This window comes from Cygnus olor, chromosome 27 (assembly GCF_009769625.2).
Source record: "Cygnus olor isolate bCygOlo1 chromosome 27, bCygOlo1.pri.v2, whole genome shotgun sequence".
Classification (NCBI taxonomy): Eukaryota; Metazoa; Chordata; class Aves; order Anseriformes; family Anatidae; genus Cygnus; species Cygnus olor.
In genome coordinates, this window is record NC_049195.1 from 2,094,440 (window position 1) to 2,109,995 (window position 15,556).

The window sequence follows — 15,556 nt, forward strand, 5'->3', positions numbered from 1 at the left end:
GACTTTCTCCACAGCATCCTAAAGCCTGGCTGGAGTTGTAAAATGTTTTTCTTCAGACAATCTATGGCTATTTTCCACATGACAACAGTTCTCCTACAGCTGGAACTGGTGGCTTCGGGGCCTTTTGGGGGGTTGACCTTTTCATGCTTCAGTAAAGGGGATGAAGCTGTACTGAGTCTACGTGCAAGCGAAGACAGAGCAGCTGGATGGCTGTGCCTGCCTGAAACACTGAAAATAATTGTATGTTGTTACCTTGTACTTCTCACCCCGACTCTCTGTTGATTGGATTTAGCTGTTATCTACATTTTTTTTTATGTATTTGGGCTGTAAACCCTTTAAAACCAGCACCCTCACTGCCCACTTGGAAGAGTGGAGAGGAAGGAAGCGTGCAAAGTTGATGCGATATGCAGCCATAGCCTTCCAGTGAGACCCGATCACCTGCAACGTGATATACGAGCAAATGTGCTGTTTCAGTGTGTCTAATGGTGTTCGGGAGGATGCCATACAGAAAATAATGACAATGTTCTTGAACACCAGGATGCTTTTAAAACACTGGAACATGCAGTGCAGCTGCCTCCCCACCAGGAGCCACTGGCAATCTGACTTAATTAACAGATCCCTTCACGTTTTACAGCAGGGATGTTGTTTTGTAGGAAAGCATCATCCTAGGAAGAGTGGTGCCTTAGCACCACGGAGAGACGGAGACAAGCAACAATCTGGATTTTGCTTTAGAGGCTTTTAGAAACAAGCAGCTCTGATTAGCTCATTGCTGGCCCAGCCAAAATAATAATTCATCGGGCTTGGAAAGCTCCGTTAAGAAGGAGGGCAGGAGGAACTTCTCATTTTACAGATGTGTTGGAGGACAGACAGTTGTTTGATAACAGAGTATGACAGCGGAGGTGCTGTGTTGGTGGGTGGCACGAATCCTGCCCTGATGTGGGTGGCAGTGGTGCACTTGGGTGACTGTCCTTGGCTGAATGGCAGCTCCTCCATCTGATCATGTAAATGAGGTTTTTCTCAACGAACACAGATTGTAACAGTGAAGTTCATTAAAAACTAAAGAGCAGAACCATGCTAAGAGGGACTATGCCAATACTGTCCAAGACAACTTGCAGCCTAAAAAAATGATGAAAGCAGCAGAGTTGCAGAGCAACAGGGTTTTTAACCTGAGAAACTAAGTCAACTGTAGAACCTGGTGTGCCTCTGTCTTGGTGGGAACTCTTATGTATTATTATGATCTACGTTGCTAATGATTTTATGAATTATTATGATCTACAAGGCTTGCTTAAGAAACGTGACTGTAGTCTGGGGATGGGTACCTGAAATTACAGCATGAGAGGTTCCTGTGGAGGATTTGTCAGGTGTCTGGTTGTGCTTCCATGATGGGTGAAGGATTGGGATCCCAGCGCAACATGGGAGACAGCAGAGAAAATGAGAAGGTGACACTGGGAGCTGTTGATCTACAGCACAGAAACCACTAACCCAGCAGAACTCTGTTTTTACGGAAGAAAAAAATGGCATATCTTCCTGAGCTTTGCAGGGCTGTACGTCAGTTCTTGCTCAAAGGTGAGGAGGTTGCACAGAAGAGTCATTGGCAGCTGGGAGCATAGCGGGAAGGTAGCCAGTTGGTATCACACTGGGTGAGCCACTTGAGAAGTACTGGCATTTGTGCACTGGCATCTGCTTCTGCAGCCCGTCAAAAGGTGCCAGATGCTGTTTGTGCAATAATAGCTTCTGTGGCTTGGCATTTGTGTCCTACGATTTACAGCTCTGCCTCGTATATGTCGGGAGGGGACAGTCCCGTGCTGCTGAGCAGAAACCAGACCAGGCTGGGTGATCTGTTGGAGGGTCTGATCGCAGGGGAACTCTCCCTGTCCACAGACAGACTCCGAGAGAGCAACCTGAGATCTCTAGAGATTCCTGGTGTCATTTCCACATCTTCATAATTGTCATGACCTCGGTGCATTGGAGCAATCTGTTTAGCATTTAAGTTTGGGGAGAATAGTCTTTTCTTTCGGAGAACTTGCACGTAGGAAAGCAGATTGATTTGCAGGACAGCTTCTGTGAACTCTGCCCTTGTCATCTACATTTGTCTCCATCATCTTAAGCTTTAGTGGCAAATTGGAAGAGATTGGCTGACTCTAGTTAAAGAGGGACAAACAGATTGCGAGGTTATTTAATGATATCTGACTTGGATTTTGGTCACCTTTTTGAGGGTGAAATCACTGACTTGCCCACTCTTCTTTTTGCCATGGTGCAGGAGTTCATATACCAAAAAATATAAATTTGTACACACAAGATGAAAAAAGAATGGAAAGCGAATATCAAAATTTTTTATTAAGCCAGATCAATATTCTTTACTCATTTTAAAGACAGAAGAATGGAGGTACAGAGGAACATCCATTAGGGTAAAATAGGTTATTCATCATTGATCTTGTTTTTATCCTGACCTATGAAAAACGGTATTTCCCGTATGTAAAGCATGGTTTTTTCTCTACTTAAAGACTGCAGGTTTGGTCTTGTGCACTGAAATTCCCAAGGTCAAAAAATTCAGGAGTAAACATAATACTTAAAAGTAGTGGTCAAATATTTGTGACTCGCAGCGCAGTGTTAATATTTTCCCCTTGGAATCTGATGCAGGAAACTAATGTGGCTAATGAAGGACTTAGAGGGCTAATAAGCCCTAAATCAGGCTTCCCAGCCTTTTAATTACACTGCATAATTATTGGAGATTTGCCATCATCTTTTTAATCTGGTTGATTAATAGGTAGCTTAGCCAATCCACACAGCAAACTATTTACACTCCAGTGATGATTGACTGTCGGTTGAAAAATTACAGAGGCATTGGCTAAGCAGAAGGAAACATCGGTCGCTTGCTTGTATGAAGTGCATTTATCACGTGTCAAACCTCAACAGATGTTCGGGTGGGTTCCTGGCTTTCAGGAGATGAGGAGGTGATCTGTTTGTTGGCCCAGGCTCCTCAAAGAGTCATCTAAGAGAACAGAAGTACCTGTTGTGCTCTCCAGAGGGGCGAGATGTGAGAGCCAGAGGCAGGAGATGTGCTAGGCAAGGGAAGACAGCTACTGATACCATTTATAAAGCAAGCTGAGATGGATGGATCCTGGCTGGGTTGAGAGACAGAGGGCAGTTTGTCCCCACGAGCTGATTTTCCCTATTTCTTACATAAAGGTTTATGCAACTTTTCAGCTCTGCAGTTTGGAGGAATTCAGGGCAGGTAGTGAATAAGCCTGCTTTAATATTTTGTCGTTCTGAGTGCTACAAGGAAGGAATGCTTTTGTTTTTATACGAGAGTTCAAATTGTTATTAGATGCAAAGCCCATTTAAAATCAGTATCTTGCCAGCAGTATAACTCAAGCTACTGCTTTGTGCCTGATCCTTGGCTAATGCATGCTTTGATTCTTCTGCTGAATTCATTTGAGTTAGGCTGCTCTGTGCAGAGCTGACCCATCTTTTTTAATGGTACTGCATGATTTCTGATTTGTGTGTATATATTGAATTCTACTTTGAAATCACACATGGTTTAAATTGTTATGTATGCTGTTTAGGGATTGCAAGAGACTACCGCATCGTGATCAAAGAAATTAGGATTTTAATACCTTCCCCACCTGTATTCCTCTTCGCGTAAAGTGTGCCAAGGTAATTACAGCTCAGAAAATATTTTTGCGCTGAATAATTCAGTTCAAGTGTTAGGCATTCTCCATGCTATAAAGCAAGCCCTCTGCACTGCTTTGATCTTGGTGGGACTTCAGTGAGCAATGCTTTTGGCCTTGTTTTGGCCTTTGCATAGGAATGTAATTCAGCCTTGCCGCTGTTTGGAGCAGCCACATCTCATGAGCACGTCGCAGTTGTCTCCAGTGGATTAGTTACTTCCATCTTTCTTGCTCTAGGAGCTGCAAGTCTGTGACACCGACTCCGTCATTCATTCCGTGATGAGCCTGGTAAACCATGAAGCATTATTTTTGACTGCTGATCACGCAAGCTGTTCGGGAGCAAAAACTTGAGCGCGGGTATGTTTTAAAACATTGTCGTTAGGCATGTTCGCATATGCCATTTTGAAACTCCCCTTCCCAAGACATTTTTGGCAGTAAAAAGCCAACCACTGAAATGTTTGTAGGAAGCAAACACAAGATGTGGGCACGCAGGCAGGCCTGAAGCATTTCTAGTTAACCATGGGAATGAGAAAGTCTGGCAACTTTTGCATCATCTCTTTACAGCTGGCCATCTCCAGACATCTGACCTTTCTACTTGCTTCTGACCTTCTATTTTACATTTCCACCTATGCTAAACCTGTGGAGAGTGCTTGTTGTCCCAGAATAAAACTTGGGAACTGGCAATTCCCTATTTATATAACACCCTGTATACATTTATTTAAACAGTTGTTATCATTATCAACAATAAAACAGAGGGCTTCACACACAGATTATGGTCGTTTTAGCTATTTGTTAGGGATGTTTTCAGGGATTTTTGCTTGTATCTCATCTTCTGACGTTTGCTAGGGTGCAGATTTTTCAATAATTGTGTGCTTGGCTAACAAAATGTAGTTCAGCTTTGTGATGCCAGTAAAATTAAATCCTTAGTTTGGTTACCTAAGTATCAAGCAAGGCATTTTTTCTTTTCCAGGAGTGGTTTAGATTCATGGTACTAGTTCCTGGATCAGCCTCTAGTTTTAACAGCTCTCAGGATAACGGGTGAGGCCTGATCCCGTCTATTCAAATGGAACCGAAAATCCAAATAAATATAATTGGCCTCTGTAATGAAAACGTCTGTCAAGTGTCAGCCAGAAATGATTTTTTTTAATGTCTGTGTTGGACGTAAGAGGTTGCAGTTGATCACTGCTGACAGGCTCTTAGCTGTAGTGGCACAAGAAGACCGGGATAATACAGTGTGACAGAGAAATAGATTTTTCCATGCGCAAGATGTGTATGTTGGTAGAATAGGTTGGGCCAAAATTACCACACAAAATTGATTAGATCATCGTGTAATGAGAATCATAATTTTAGCGGTGGCTTTTTGACATGATCTTGACAACATAATTAACCTAGGAGATGTTGAGGCAGTGAAAATAGAGGAGAAACCTATGTAATTATTGGCAATAAAATATAAAAAATGTTACAGAATAATAAAAAGCTTAATCTTTTGCCTTCCTAGCATATTATCGTAATTGCACCTTTTAGACCATTGCCCCAAATCCCATTGCTCTCCTAAATTTGAATTTTTGTTGAAGAATCATACTCTGTGTATTGCTTCGCATGTTCCAAATTGCAGGCAGGTTAATCAGTGGGTTTTTACCACACCTAGTTAAATTACACAACTGTTTGGAGAATTTAGTAATGTGCATTATTAAGGAAAAGGTGAAATTCGGTAAGCAGTGCTCAGTGAAGAGGAAATTATATTACTCATAACTGATGGTGTTAATGGAAACGTGTCCGTAAAGTTGCAGCATGACGTGAATTACCACTTCTGGCAGCTGAAATGTGCGGCTTTTAATTACCCTGCTTTAAGTCAGATAATGGATTCCCTCATATTATATTTTTATTATTATTTATCTCGGCTCAATGTCTTCGTAAACCCGCCTTCTGGCTGCGTAAATACCTATTAATACTCAAAACGTACTGTGCACAGGGAATTTGTTGCACAGAAAGTTGAGCAAATAACTGTCCCTTGGGAGTCGCTTTTCCCCTTCCTTCCCTCTGCATGTGCATTTTCTCCTCTTGACAGCTTTTAGCATAGAAAGGACTCCCCAGGGGAGGGAGAGATGCTCTGTCCAGTTCCCTGGTAGCCCCGAAATCCCTTCCCTCAATGACACCAGCGTGCAGAAGGGAACTGGTAGCTCTCTCCATCCGTTTGGCACAACTCTGGTGCAAGAGGCTACAGAAGGTCAGTAGGACAGGACTGCTCTGATGTTCGTGCACAGTTCTGCCTTTCCTTCAGGGAGGTTTGGCATCACATTTTCCAAAGGCTTTCCCAAGGTGCCTGCCTCCTTTAGCACGTCCAGCTCTCGGATGTGGAGTGAAATAGAAGCCCTCTGTTAAAGACAACATGAGAAATTCCGAATCTTATTCGGGGATAAGTCCCATCTCTTTGGTCTCTAGAAAGAATGGTCTGAATTCTGACTGTAGGAGACAGACCACATTGTGCCACGGTGACTTTTCCTTAAAATCACAGTCCCTGGTCTATTTGGGGCAGTAACTGTGGATGAGAAGCTGTGCTTCATCGGCACCTCTGTGCTAAGGACATTGACGCCCCCTTGGCTTCGCGAATCAAGGCAAAGCCTTTATGAGCTGGATTAGTACAAACCTGGATTGGGAAAACAAATTTTTTGGTGGGTCTAATTTGAATTTGTTCCTCTCTATGGCATAGATTAAAGAGGATCGTCCTCTCTTCCTTATCCCTCCCCAGATACCTAGTTCCTGATGTTCTCAGGGGAAGGAGGGAGCAAAGTCCAAGGCGCTTCTACCTCTGCTTCGATGGAGAGCATCGTGTTTAACCTGGAGGAACCTGTCAGTAGCCCTCGGTGTACACGAGGTTGTAACACAAACTTAATCAGCGTGAAGAGTGCTGCTAGCACAATATATGCCACCTGCTCAGTCTATAAATAATTGTAGATGACTGGGCTAGCAGGTTTTTAATCATAAGCACAGAGTGACATTAACCCCTGCAAAGAAGAGCCAGCATAAGGGTGAATTTCAGAAGTTTCCTAGTTTTTTGTTTTGTTTTTTTCCTCTGCTCCTTTGCACGATGTCAAGATGCTCTAAACACCCCTTTCACACCTCTGCTTGCCTTCTGCCTGGTGATCCCAAAGCAGTAGGAATCAATGAAACCTCAGAACGTCCCCGGGATGTGCACAAGGGGCATCAATTCTGGTGCTGCTGAGTGGAAAAATCACAGCTGGAGAGAGCGAGCCTGGAGGCAGCGGTTAGAGGGGACGCTTGCTCTGTCCGGGGAGCAGGGATACTGCCTCAGGAGAGCTCTTTGCTAACAAACCCCTCCGTGCAGTCGGTCTCGGTTGTGGCAATCAGGAAGGGGGGATGCAGGGGCGAGAGGAGGTGTGATTTCTGTAGCTGAATTTCTGGAGGTTTTAGTGAAGCCAGCAAAGAGAGAAGCAGGGAGAAGCCCCTGGCTCTGCGCCAGGCCAGGGTGAGCCTCCGACCCTTTTCCTCAACAATAATTTATCCGTCAAGTCATTCATCAGCACGTCCAGTAGCGTGAAGAGTGTAATGCACTTTAAGCTGAAAACAGCTAAATTAGGTGGGGAAGTCCAAGACTAGTGCCTAAAACAGTCCGTGCATCTATTTTATGTGTGCACTACTCATCTCATCGCTTCCCAAGCTCTGCTACCTGCAAAAGCTGCAGGTTTAGATTGAGAGCTCTTTGGCAGGAAAAGCTGCTGAATGGCCAGAGCTTTTTAGGGCATCAGACACAATGGGACCCAACTCCTTGCTGCTGTTGGGCTTAATTAATCAAAATCAGTAGGTGATGAGGCATTGTGTGATGCTTGTTAGCAGGTGATGTGCTTTGTATGTGAGAGGTGAGGAATCGTTAGCTTTTAGAGGAACAGAATTGGGAAAAGAAAATTAGTCTGTTGTTAAAGTTGCTCCCCTGAAAGTTCCTCCATTTTCCTGTGAAGGATCTGGCCTTCATCTTTTTCTTCCAGTGTTTCTTGTATGAGTCCAGAGGGAAAAGCAGGTCTTTTCCTTTCAAACGTAAGGAAGGCAGTGCCCTCGTGGCTCGATTTAATCTCTCGTCTTTCCAGCCTGGCGAGGAAAGGATGGGACAACAGAGGCAATCCCACACCCTTACCAAAGGGATCGGGTAAAGAACCCAATTCCTTAGCCCGTTGTTGCCATCGTGCAACTCCAAGCTCTCGTGCTGGGATCCAGCCTCCGCCTTTGACAGCAGCAGCAGGAGAAAGAGGCACCTGGAGAGCTGGAAATGGAGCTTAAAGCTGAATTTTATACGTGTTAGCAGGAATGATCAGGTGAGGGGGTGGAAGGAAGACATCACAGAGCCTCTCATTATATATTGACGTGGTACCTGATCTCACCATCAAAAAATGTAGTTAAGTGAAGAAGGATTTAATAGAAAGATGCGAGATCTACGCGTATCTACATTTACGCACATATGAATACGTGCATATCTTTTGGGTGGGTGAGCTGCATGTATTATTATTAGGGGGAGTGATCTATAAATATGTTTTGTAGTCTATCTGCATACATTCTGCAATACATAAATCAGATTTCCAGCGATGTGCAATACAGCTGAATATTTGAGATAAATGCAACTTTGAAGCGATGATTTCTAAATCAAAACGGAGCATTTAAAATTCACTGGCAGCTTTTATAAATCAGCGACCCAAGATGTAAAACTCCAGGCTCTAGGATGTGTGTATTTTTAATTTCACCTTGTAAATCACAGCGGTAGGAAGCGAGAGAAGGGGAGAAAGATTGTGTTTCTTAAATGTTTATTTGTAGAGGTGCCCTGTGCAGGGAAACGCAAGGAGAGGCTGCATTGTTCCTTCAGCCGAGCTTGAATTTACCCGGAGAAAGCTTTGCAACAAAGCTGCGATAACCGAGCCTGCTTGGCTCATTTTATTTTTACTTCTCCTGTTTGCTTTCCAGCTTGCAAATACGGTTTAGTAGCAGCTCAACAGCTCAGTGGTTTCGTGTTCAGAAAGGGAAGCGTTCAAGAAATCCCAGGTCTGCCTGGGCGCAGCGCAGCCACCTGCAGGGAGAAACACAGCCTCAGCTCCACAGGCTTCCAGCCAAGGCAGTGGGGACCCAGCTTTCCCCGGACGGTAGCAGCTCATGGGGCAGGGGGAGTTACTTTGCTAGCAAGCAATGATTGCTACATGTTTTGGGGGTTAGCGCAAGATTTTGGGTGTATGCCTGGAGCGCCTGTGTGCTACGGGAGGTCTTAAGGCTGGCATCATGCATTGGTTTTTCTGTTGGAAGCCTGCGTGGGTTGCACCAGCGTCGCTGGAAGCAGGATTTAGGTACTTTTCAAGCATCTTCCTGCTTCTGCAAGCAGTATTACAAGTGAACGCTCAGCAGTTTAAACAGATGCAGATGACTCCGCAGCGCTCAAACGAGAGGCAAATCGGCGTCACGGTTAATGGAGCAAATAGATGCCGTGATCAGCACTGGAAAAAGCAGGCCAAAATCCTCCTCGTGTAACCAATATTTAGTCATCGAACGCAGAAACCGAAGCTTCAGTTGAATCATAGAAAGAGTCTGTTATAAAATAGTTTCTGTGTATTTCTGCACGGCAGTCTAAGTGGATGTACACTGAGACTGGCAGCTGTCTTCCCTGCATATGCCAGGGAAAATTCAAAAGGTTTGGAGGTTCATTTCAGATACTCGAGTTAGTCCTTGGCTTATTTGAAGTGTGAGAAGTTTTGAGGTGTGTAAAACAGAGCTGTAAGTTTAACAGGAGACAGAAATTTGCTGCGGTTTCCGCCTCTTCCCTCATTTGCAACTAATTGGCACAAAGAAATGACCAGAGATGAAAAGAAGCTTTACACAAAGATGACAAAAAAAAAAGTCCATTTCAGTTTCACTGTGACTTCAGGGCCTGGGAATGGATTTGTTTAGCTTGACCTCAATACTGAGCATGCCGCATAGCATGTCACACTAGGGGAGCTAATAATTCCTTTTTGTCCTAAATTCTATTAATTTAGCATGAGCCAGAGTCCAGCTGATTTTGGGCAGGGGCTTTTGTCTTGGAAGACGTGGGGCTCAATTATCCTTGAATAACAGAGCCGGGACATTACCAGCCTGTTGCCCTGCATTAGCCTCTAACTTTGTGTGATGTCTTTATTTCAGCACGTCTGGCTCCCCAGAGAAGTAGCTGGTGGACTTTCTTGGTTCGGGTTCCCTCCTGGAAGAAAATAGGTTGCCAGAACATGAGCGGTGTTGGGAAAGCAACTGCTTTGGTGCCCAGGGGCTTCGAGCTGGTTGCTTATCTAATAAAATATGGCAACACAGACCTTGAAAGCACTGCTGCTGGTGGCTAGGAGCGTGTACCAGGAGAAGTTTTGCTGCCTGTGTGGTTCCTTGCGCTGCTCTTCCGACCGGCCGTGCTGATGCGGGGCTGGATGGACCCTTGGGGCTGACCTGGTGCAGCCCTTCTAAACCTGGAGTAGCCGTGGCTGCCCTGAAGGAGAGGAGTAATATTACCACTTCAACCTCGTCTATCCTAATTTTGAGCAAATCCACCCTGCGATGCGGGCTATCCAGATGGTGTCTTTTACACCTCCTCTTCACCAGCTTGGGTGTATCTTAGCACATTCTCCCTTGCTGTCCTCCTTGACTTTGACGAGGCTCAAACCCTGTTTTCCCTGTGGTTAGGTCTTGCCGGTGCAGATGGGTGAGATGTTTTTTCAAAGAGCAAAAGATGGTGATTAGCTCTATTTAAAATTAATGACCGTGGTGATGATGCATAGCAAAGGAGGGAATGGGAGAGGGGAAAATACCTGCTTCGTTAAATAATGCTTCATAAATAATAAATAAAAAGATGACTTTTAACCATCTCTGATTAAAACATTTTATTTTAAATGTTGTCCAGAGGCAGATAAAGCCCAGGATGAAAAATAAGAGAACTTTATTTATTGTTTTTTTCTGGTAATTGGTACTTGGACATGTGTTAGTGGCTGCAGAGGGATGCTGGAAATTTGGGAAAGGAAATTTCTTGCTGGATGCAGTCCCTGGCGTTACCACTGAGAGCAGGGAACTTGAGGTTGTGGAATGGTAATGGCTGCGTTTCCCGGTTTGTTGGCTGTTAGCAATGAGCTCTGTGGCTGCTGTTAGAGCTGTGATATCCTGAGGCCCGAAGCGAGAATAAGCGCTGACCGAGCCTGGTGTCGGAGGCAGTAGTGAGAATGGAAAACTACTCGTACCTTTTGCACTAGTGAGAATATCAGGTCTCGAAAGATTGCACGATCCCTTTCAAGGCATGAGAAGGTGTCTGTGGAAGTAGAAATTGGACTTACGTTTCCCTAGCTCTTCTCCAGTTCTTTGTGTTACCCAGGGCTGTTTTGCCCTCTTTGACTGCCCTGCAGAGAGCCTTCTGGCCTTCCTCGTGTCAGGGCAAATTCAGATGAGACGGAACTGGAGGGGGAAGAACTGGAAAGCTCCGGCACCTCGAGCTCCTGAAGAGGAATCCATGTGACAAATGTTGATCTCTGCCCGAGCTTACGTAACATGGAGCTGCTGGCTGGCTCAGAAGAGCACAAAATAGTGTGTTTTGTAATGCATATGCTGGAGGAGGAGGCATTTATAGAGCCTGTGCAGCTCGCTGGTGTTTGGGAGGCCAGAGGAACGTCCCGCAGATGGATATAAGAGCAGGGTCGATTAAATTGACAGAAGGCAGAGCCAGAGATTTCCAATTCTCTCGTACTGCGTTCGCATCGGTGCCAACTGACATAGACTTGAGGAAAACAAAACGCCAGCAGTTCCAGAAGGCAGGGAACCTGTGTTTACCACGTCCCCACTGCTCTGCAGGTGTTACAGAGCGAGCTGGCTCAGAAGGCTGCTGTGTGCAGCAGCGAGGTGCTTCCCCAGCTTGAGCAGGCTGCTCCACGGCGCCTGCAGATGCTCGGATAAACCCGGGAGGTGCTGCCTGGCTGGCGATTTCTCTGGCCTTGCCTCTGCACAGCCTTTGGCCCCTGCTGAGTTCCCACAGGTGCAGATGTGGCCAGTTGTGAAAAATCTAACAGGAACACGTCAGCCCCCGTTACCCTAACAGCAACACGTTTTGTGCAGGTGGAAAAAAAAAAAAATAAAATAAACATCCTGCAGCATTATGGGCTCTGAATATTCAGAAATTTGGAATCAGGTGTGCTGGAAGAGAGGAGTGCTGGGAGGGAGAATTGTTTGTTTTGTCCTGGTTTCTGAGACTTTAAGGTGCATTAAACTCATGTTTTCAGCCTGTTCTCTGCAGATGTAATGGCTAACTTCTATCTAAAAAGAAAAAAAAGGGAGGTGAGTCCGAAGGAATACTTTCTTAGGCACCAAAGCATGGCTGTGCTGAATTGGCAAGGCAGCTACTGAATTTTAGGAGATCTCAGGAGGTAATCAAGAGCAGCCCTTTGCCCCCAGATAGTTCAGCACATCTCTGACTGTCTGCAGCCTGGGCTGAAATTGTACAGGAGCTTGGAAAGCTTCTCTCAGGGGTCCATTTCTGATCTGTTTGCTTTAAAGGCCAGGTTGTTCTTTTCTAAAACCGCAAGATTGAAGTTTTGTCTGTCCGACAAAGAAATATCGTATCAGGAAGAAAGATTTTTTTTCAAAAGCGGTTAATCAAACCAAGGGTCACCGTGAGGGTCATGCAGACTTTCAGCAGGTAGGGGGGCGAGCCCACGGTACGTGCTGGCCTGGAGCACAGCATCAGCAAGCACAGAGGTTTGTGCACCCAAAACAGCCAAAAACCACTGCACTTTGCAGAGTGCTTCATGGGGAAGGGCATGCAGATGGGGGTCTGTGCAGGCAGGTCTTGTGGCACTTGGAGGCCACAAAGGAGGTGATAGCAAGGTGAGGATCGGGCTCTTCTCCCAAGCACCGAGTGATAAGATGAGGAGAAATGGCCTTAAGTTGCGCCAGGGTTGGATATTAGGAAGAATTTCTTCACCGGAATGGTTGTGAAATTGTTGGAACAGGCTGCCCAGGGAAGTGTTGGATCATCACCATGCCTGGAGGTCTCCAAAAGATGTGTAGATGTTGAGCTTCATGACATGATTCAGTGGTGGACTTGGCAGTGCTAGGTTAAAGGTTGGACCATTTGATCTTAGAGGTCTTTCCCAACCTGAATGAGTTGATGATTCAGTGACTTCCCTGTGCCCCCAGCTGTACAGAAGGAGGTACGGGCAGGATCTGTGCGGAGCCAGCTCGGAAATGGAGACCACGGCTTGTGACTCCTGGCAGGAAAAGATTGTTTGAGATCAAATACTGGAAGAGGTCGTGGGGTCTCTGTCCTCGGAGATATTCAAAACACAATTGGACAAGACTGCAAGCAACCTGTTGTAGTTGACCGTGGTTTGAGCAGAGGGGTGGGCTCAGCAATCCCCAAGGGGTCCCTTCCAACCTCAGCACATCGGTGTTTGAACCAAGAAGTTGGCTGCCCTGTTTCTGCAGAGTTCAGCGTTATTAGCTAATTAAAGATGGATCAGAAGGCTTTTATGCATTATATTTAGTGGAGTGGATTATCAGAGTCAGGTTGCCCTGCTCTATGTTAAAAGAGAACAGAAACTGAGGGGAAAGGAAATAATTTTTGTCAGCTTCATTTGTGTAATAGATTTTCTGTGCTATTTTCTGTTAGGGAGGGGGCTCGCTTTGAAATAGAGGTTGACTTCAAATTGTAAGTAATGCTTGTCTTCTGTGGATTTTTTTTTTAATACAGATTACAAAGAAGAAAGAAAGAAAGAAATGCATCTGGGCTTATATCCAATTGGATTACTGTCAACCACATCCAGCTGAGAAGGGAAAAGACAGATGTATTGATGGTCACTGAAATGAGATGGAACAAAAGACGACAACCTGAGCAGAGAAGAAAAGGTACTCTTTTAAAAAGGTTGTGTTTTGATGGTGCATTATTCTGGTCTTTCAGAGCTTCCTGCATATCCCCGTATGCCAAGTAACCCCCTCTCCTTTTTTTTTTTTCTTCTCTTTTTGCCTTAAGGACTTTCATTATTATTATTTTTTTAAATCAAAATTCAACTGTACCCCTTTCCTCTCAGCTGTCCTTCATCATAAGCCACATGGCACATTTTTAGACATTTGTAACCCACAAAAGCCTGCTGCTCTTCCATTTCTGTGATCTGGAAGATGCAAAGTCCTGGAGCCTAGGGTTTTTTGGTTGTGTTGAAGAAAAGGCCGCTCAGTTATTTCCATTTGTCGGTCGCATTACGTTTTCAGTATGTACCTCATCTTTTGGATTTTTTGTCTGCCCTTGTAGAATCGATGCTCACATACTAGAGTGAAAACATAATTTTTCTTCCCCGCAGTGTGTTCTGTGAGTCACCAAACACCCAAAAAGTTTGACTGTTAGCTGCCTTACCTGCTGAGATACGAATGGAGACAGGTCCAGCTGACTATGTGGTGCCTAAGGGACTTCAGCCCAAGCCTACCTGTGCGATGCTGGATTAAATCACTTCAGTCCAGACTATCAAGTATTTTGCTCCCTAATATCTATTATGATGGCAGGAACCAGTTGGCTAGATGCCTTTAGGATCTGTCAGTTGTTCTTCCTTGTTCTGCTGTAAAGATCTTCCAAAATAATACATTTTCTCAGAATGAGATACAATCTTGAGTAATCCATCTATCATTTTATATTTCTGTGTCTATCCATGGAACAACAAACCATCCTAGTGCAAAAAAAAAATCAAAAAATCCTCAAAACACACAAACTCCAACCACATGGGTACGTGCTTAATTTTAGCTATAGCCTGTTGTGCCTTTGCTTTGAGCGGATCATGAGCAGATACCAAAGTACTTCAGTCAGCAAGGGTCCATGCAGAAGTTTGTCGGCTATGGTTTGAACTGTTGGCTGGTTATTAGTCTTTGCCTGGATTTTTACCTGATTTTGTGTAATGGAGAAATTGATGCCTTCCTTTCTGATTAAGGCTCAGCATTTTATTTATGGAAGCCTCTCAACTGAAAGGTGCTGTACAGACGTGTAAAGTATTATTATTATTTCTCTAAAGCATGTTGTCCATAACTCACAGCAAATATAGTTTATGAAACATGCTTGCTATGCAGCTTTCATTTTTCATCCTTATTTATTAATACCTTTTCAGAGCACTTTAGATAAGTATTTGGAAATCTAGTTATAGGAAAGTCGTATTTTGCACATTTCACTTTAACTGGGAAGAACATTGTTTTCTGATTTTAATCATAAAAATGGAATGCTCCTAATAGAGCGGAGAAACCCAATTTCCTCCAGAAGCATTTGCAGGCTGATCTGGTTCAGATATTCCTGCGATCGCAAGAGAGTAATATCTTGGGCATGAGAAAATGTTCTGCAGTATACCTGAAACAAATATAGCTGTACTGGACAATTATGCGTTTAGCATCATTGACTTTCAGCTAGATGGCTAAGATACTCTTTACTGTCCATTGTCAATTATTAACCTTCACAGTTACAGTGCTTTGTAATTCTGAGCATAGTGCATGCATCAGATGGAGCACAGTGAAGGAAGGCAGCTGGAAAACACACCATCCAGAGCACATACGAGATGTTGTGATGACTTGGCTGCGTTGATTTGCTATTCGCAACTTGTTCCATGCCACCTTTTCCTCCTCCTCCTAATTGTCGCCCACGTGAGCAGCGTGGTGATTCAGAGGGGAAAAGCTGCCTCAATGCATGCGAGAGTCGGAGCTTAGTGATAAACTCGGGTCGTAGCACTGTGACCTAGTCCTACCATTCCAGTACTTTGCTAGGACCACTCCTAAATATAATATAAACGCTGCTGGGTGCAGAGGAGTTATCAGTCTGGATGTGCAATACAGGAGAACTGCTGAGACCAGAATTTATTCTCCATCGC

General features: G+C 44.5%; 1 long non-coding RNA gene across 1 annotated transcript in view; it reads left to right on the forward strand.

The window, feature by feature from the left end:
• Positions 1-14,311, forward strand: part of LOC121060563 — a 112,132-nt gene extending 97,821 nt beyond the window's left edge. Inside the window, exons 5-6 of the long non-coding RNA XR_005814863.1 lie at positions 13,414-13,568; positions 14,018-14,311. This is a non-coding gene — a long non-coding RNA (uncharacterized LOC121060563). The remainder of the gene's footprint in view (positions 1-13,413; positions 13,569-14,017) is intronic.
• The last annotated feature ends 1,245 nt before the right edge of the window (positions 14,312-15,556 follow it).